This window comes from Polyodon spathula, chromosome 6 (genome assembly GCF_017654505.1).
Source record: "Polyodon spathula isolate WHYD16114869_AA chromosome 6, ASM1765450v1, whole genome shotgun sequence".
NCBI classification, from domain to species: Eukaryota; Metazoa; Chordata; class Actinopteri; order Acipenseriformes; family Polyodontidae; genus Polyodon; species Polyodon spathula.
This window is the reverse complement of record NC_054539.1, coordinates 10232166-10238165: the sequence shown is the minus strand read 5'-3', so window position 1 is coordinate 10238165 and position 6000 is coordinate 10232166.

The window sequence follows — 6000 nt, the reverse complement described above, 5'->3', positions numbered from 1 at the left end:
ATGTGTGCTGCTGTAGTAGTGATTGCACTTTTAATTGCACTCCTGAACCTTAATGAGACTAAAGTCCAGGCCATTTCAAGGATTCCAAGGAATCCCACGAATGCTGCCTCCTGAGGGTAACTGTAATAAGAGTTCCAGGGAGCAATCGGTGCATTAGTGCAGCCTCCATGCTGACGGGCACAAGCTTCCGATGGCTTCATGTACAGAATGAGTGCAATCATACATTCATTACCTTACTTTTTTTCATGGAATAAATGAGTGTTTCAATGTGGTAATCATGACAATACAATTACAGTAGGAATGAGGCAGTCTTGTGTGAAGCTTGAAAATACTTTCTAATGCAGGTCAATATGTGAATAAGACACATACTGTATGCTGTTAATGAAGCCAGTGTGTTAATTGTGACATTCTGAGAATCCTTTTGCCTCCCATTGTTTAAACTACACACCTTTTTAATTAATGTTTTATCTGTCAGAAATGAATTTAGGCATTTAACTTGCTATAACACAAAGCATATGCTACTAGAGTAGAATCTTTTTTTGTTCTCCTAGTGTCGAGTGGAAATAGGATGGAACTTGCATTGAAGAACATCTAGCCATTGTTAGTCTTGTGTATTCCCTGTACATACATTATACATTTAATAGTCAAGCATTGTCTTCCTAAAACGGTGTAATGTTTTGGTTCACAAGTTTCATATTTAAACTAACAATACTTGGTTAAGCCTACTGTGCACATAGATTTGTAAACTAATCAAACAGAACTTTGTCTGTGGCATCCATACATGTGGCAGTAAGGGAGTTAATAAAATGTAAAGCATTGGTAATCTGTTTCATAAGCGTCATTTGCTTTTGAACACCACTGTGCCCCTCCAAGATTGCATTTAACTTTATTAATCTACTGCATAACTTTCACTGCCTTGTGCTTTTGCTGGTGCATTGCTGCCACACGTGAACACCTTGTTGGCTAAAATAAAAACCACTTCAGCAAGTAGATATTTAATTTGCTTTGCGTTTTAATTATGCAATACGTGTGTATGAGAACAAAACAATATTAATGCTTTGTAATTGTTTTGTATATTGTCGTTTTGTGATGTGCAGTACGAAATGAAACAAACAGTAATTTTAAGTGCCTATATGTATTGCAGCTAAGGCATGCGCAGTTAAAGACTAAAAATGGGGAGCCAACTCCAGGACCACGATATAGGTGAATCCACAGTATAGCGAGGGGGAATATAAGGAGGTGTGTGTGTGTGATATATATATTTCCATTACATGAGAGTAGATGTTAAAACTTCATGCTGATTTGAACTCTGCTCTCGCAAAAATAAGCACCAACTAAGACATAGCTTTTACAGTAAACCTAATGTGATCCATCTGCGTCTTCATTTGCGTTTCTTTCCATCTGATGCAGTAGATATCCTTCTGCCTGGTGTTGATAGCTGAAGTATAATGCTGGCTCCAGGGATCAGCTTATTTTGCTTCCCCAGCACATCAGCACACATAATGGCTGCAATGCTGGCTCCAGGGATCAACCACAGTGTGATCTCCCCAGTGCATCAGCATGACAACTGTCTGGATTGAGCTAAGTAGGCTACATCTCTGGGGTCATCAAGTGGGCATCTTCCATCCTCTGTTTCGTCGACTAGCCCACAACACCTCAAGTGTCCCAGCATCACCCCATCCGCCACTCAACTCAACCCAGCTTATTTTACCGGTACATCAGTGCTGCTTTCTTTCTACTTTGCTTGATATCCCCAGCCACAATCTTTCCGTCTTAACCACAGCCAGTTCCTGCGCCTCTCTGGTGCTTCAGATAAGTTCTTCAGTACAACACAACCCTTGGCCACTGAATCTGACATCTCTGAGAAACCAGGTTGTAGAGTGTGCCACAAATCCTCGACAGCCCACCTCCATTGGGTAAACCCTGACTCTCCATACTCGCTGTTCCGCTACAGCGGCTAGTTGAGCATACTGCAGTTATATATATATATATATATATATATAAGAAATTAAAAATTCTCTACATAGTACTATTAATCATTTAAATTGAAAGCACTTTGAAATGAGTGCTTACCTTTGCATGTAAACAAAACCACATACTGTATACACTGTGCCGCCCATAACACCTACTGTCCAAAATAACTGAGACTACTGTAGGTGAAACCTTTTTTTCTTCTCTATCCATACAGCTGGATAATTCTAGCGCAGAATAATTTTCGTGCTTAACGCTACAGAGAGAGTGTTTATTTACAAGAACAACACTCCATCCATTCTGGGGTTTATCGTGAAATTACTGCACTACTCTACGAACGCATCGTCTATTAAAATTCAATATGGCATTCCCAATTGAGAAGGCTCTACAAATATTGACAATCAAAACCTGTACCTTTTTAAAAAATAACCTGTTAAATATTGTTGTACCAGCGATGGTCTCAAGATGGTTTAAAGCACATTTTCAGACAAGTGCAGAAGAGCATGAACGGTTAACAGAGGAGGCTCATATACTGCTCAGAGTTTTTACCAAAACAGAATTTTTTTTTTTTTTTTTTTTTTTTTTTACAGAAGTATTTTCTTAACCGTTCCTATAAACAATAAATCGCTCGAACTCTTCTCCTCCTTTAGTCACAAGATGCTGTGCAGTATGTTTTGCCAGTGAACTTTAACAATTTGGGGAAATACAGTCCTTTCTTGTTTCATTCAGCAAGAAATGAAGCAGAGGACAATAAAAGCCAACATGCTAGTTTCCTGCTGTCACATAATAAAGCTAGATCTTGGCATTACTAATATCTGGCCAGATACTGCAGATTGCCACAGTGATGAACGCTGCATGCATGGAGTTCGAACAACTAAATTACACTCCACCAAGAAGCTTTTTTAGAAGATTTTTACAGACTTTTAACAGACTTCATTAATAGAGAAGTTGTAATTCCATCTGAAAGATGGAATTTTTTATTTTTTTTTGTAAACAGTACAGAGGAGACTTCATTTAGTTTTACCTTTTGATTTTGATTAGTATTAACTGCAAAATTAAATTGCCCTTTCAGCTATTTACAATTTATTTTTATTTTGAGCCTGTAGAAAGTCTGTTTTCTGAGTCATTTGCTTTCCATTTTAAAAGCAGTATTTCTGGGGGGCTGATGTCCGACATTATAAGAAACAAATCCAAGTTTCCATGCGTCAGTTGTCAAAAGGGAAATTCTCGTTGGATTTCTTAGTCTGTCGTTATTTTGGCTATTCTTGGCACAAGCTCGCCATTTAGCATTTCTTCTTCTGTCTTGACATGCAAGTGGCAGTATTTCAATATTTGAAAAAATGAAATAAATTGGTGGCTGCCTTCAAATCTGTTTCTTCTGGTGCAGATTAATGAGGCAGTTGGCTGATTTTATGTAGCTTTGTCTGATTGCTGCTGCTAATCATTTTCTAATTTTTAACCTTGTGGTAGAACATGAATGCAGCCTCTTCAGTGGTTATGAATACTAATTGTTTTCTTTAATTGGCTTTACAGTACTGATACAGTAAAGTGATGTGTAATTCCACATAGGTAAGGTTTTATTGGGTCATCAGACTTCAGGCACTAGGCGTTCATGCTTGTATTTGCAGAAGTGTAAAGAAAATAAAATGAATTGTGTTAACAGTCTCAATTGTATAGACTTTACTGATCCCATAAAACTGACAGCTTCTGTGTCCTCCTGGTCAAGTGGTTTTAGGGTAAGGTCCACTTTATGACTTATTGTATAGTGAGGACTTTGGTGGTTCAGAATGAAATAAAATTAGATAAAGTTAGGAATGAACCTTAATGTCCCCTCTTTGATTTTATTTGTATTAGTTCTACAGTACATAATGTTTTTGGCAAGTGAGTCCAGCAACATTAATTTGTTATAAGACTAGCCAAATTATTTTCCATTTCAAAATGTAGTATTTTCGGTTACAAAACTTTTTTTATTTATTTTTTTTAAATAAACGACCAGTCATACAATCCCCATTTGGCCATATGTCAGTTATACTGTGTTGTCACATTGCAAGTACATTTTTACAAAACAACCAGAAACTTGGTACAAACTCATACTGTAGAATCATGGTGTTGGAGCAAGCTGTGTTGTAATTTCACAATACTCCCCTTGAAGTGTCTAATTGCCATTGTAAACTGCCCCACATCAGTGTTTGAGATTAACTGATTTTATCACCCAGATATCTTATTTTTATTGTTTTGAGTGTTTGAAAAACAAAACAAAATATGGTGTGAATAGAAGTATTCAGCGCCTGCAGGAAAGCAGCTAGTTATCATTTAATCTGCAGAACAGCTGTGTACCCAGCAGACAACCATTTCAAGGCTTCAGCTCCTTCCCTGAATATGATGGTATTAAACAGTGCGCAGCTGACATATGGTTGCAGTGGTAAAGCCTGTGGAAACAAGGTCGACACCAGGTTTGCATCCCATTACTGTATATACCCCAATTTGCACTTCTGAGAACAATCCTGATATGATACTGTATGTCTAAGCAACTTGGTTAATAATTTAAACCTTCATAAATTTTTTCTGTACATTTTTTTAAACACATAATCAGTTATTCAGGATTATACTATATTTACTCTGTTATGTCTTTTTGATTTTATGTGGCTTGTTTTCTTAATTCTATTTTTACAAATCTGGTTAATGTATCTAGGGCTTCTGATTTTTTTATTTGAACTGATAACACCCTAGATAATAAATATAAATATATATATACACACACACACACACACACACACACACACACACACACAGTACTGTGCAAAAGTTTTAGACAGGTGTGAAAAAATGCTGTAAAGTAAGAATGCTTTAAAAAAGACACGTTAATAGTTTATTTATCAATTAACAAAATACAAAGTGAGTGAACAGAAGAAAAATCTACATCAAATCAATATTTGGTGTGACCACCCTTTGCCTTCAAAACAGCATCAATTCTTCTAGGTACACTTGCACACAGTTCTTGAAGGAACTCAGCAGGTAGGTTGGCCCAAACATCTTGGAGAACTAACCACAGTTCTTCTGTGGATTTAGGCAGCCTCAGTTGCTTTTCTCGCTTCATGTAATCCAAAACAGACGCGATGATGTTGAGATCAGGGCTCTGTGGGGGCCATACCATCACTGCCAGGACTTCTTGTTCTTCACGCTGAAGATAGTTCTTAATGACTTTTGCTGTATGTTTGGGGTTGTTGTCATGCTGCAGAATAAATTTAGGGCCAATCGGATACCTCCCTGATGGTATTGCATGATGGATAAGTATCTGCCTGTACTTCTCAGCATTGAGGAGACCATTAATTCTGACCAAATCCCCAACTCCATTTGCAGAATTGCAGCCTCAAACTTGCAAGGAATCTCCACCATGCTTCACTGTTGCCTGCAGACACTCATTCGTGTACCACTCTCCAGCCCTTCGGCAAACAAACTGCCTTCTGCTACAGCCAAATATTTCAAATTGCGACATCAGTCCAGAGCACCTGCTGGCTTTTTTCAGGACCCCAGTTCCTGTGTTTTCATGCATAATTGAGTCGCTTGGCCTTGTTGCCACATCGGGTGTATGGCTTTTTGGCCGCAAGTCTTTCGTGAAGGTCACTTCTGCCCAGACAGTAGATGGGTGTACCAGGGTGCCACTGTTTTCTGCCAATTCTGAGCTGATGGCATTGCTGGACATCTTCCGATTGTGAAGGGAAGTAAGCATGTCTTTCATCTGCTGCAGTAAGTTTCCTTGGCTGACCACTGTGTCTACGGTCCTCAACGTTGCCTGTTTCTTTGTGCTTCTTCAAAAGAGCTTGGACAGCACATCTGGAAACCCCTGTCTGCCTTGAAATTTCTGCCTGGGAGAGACCTTGCTGATGCAGTATAACTACCTTGTGTCTTGTTGCTGTGCTCAGTCTTGCCATGGTGTATGACTTTTGATGGTAAACTGTCTTCAGCAACCTCACCTTGCTAGCTGAGTTTGGCTGTTCCTCACCCAGTTTTATTCCTCCTACACAGCTG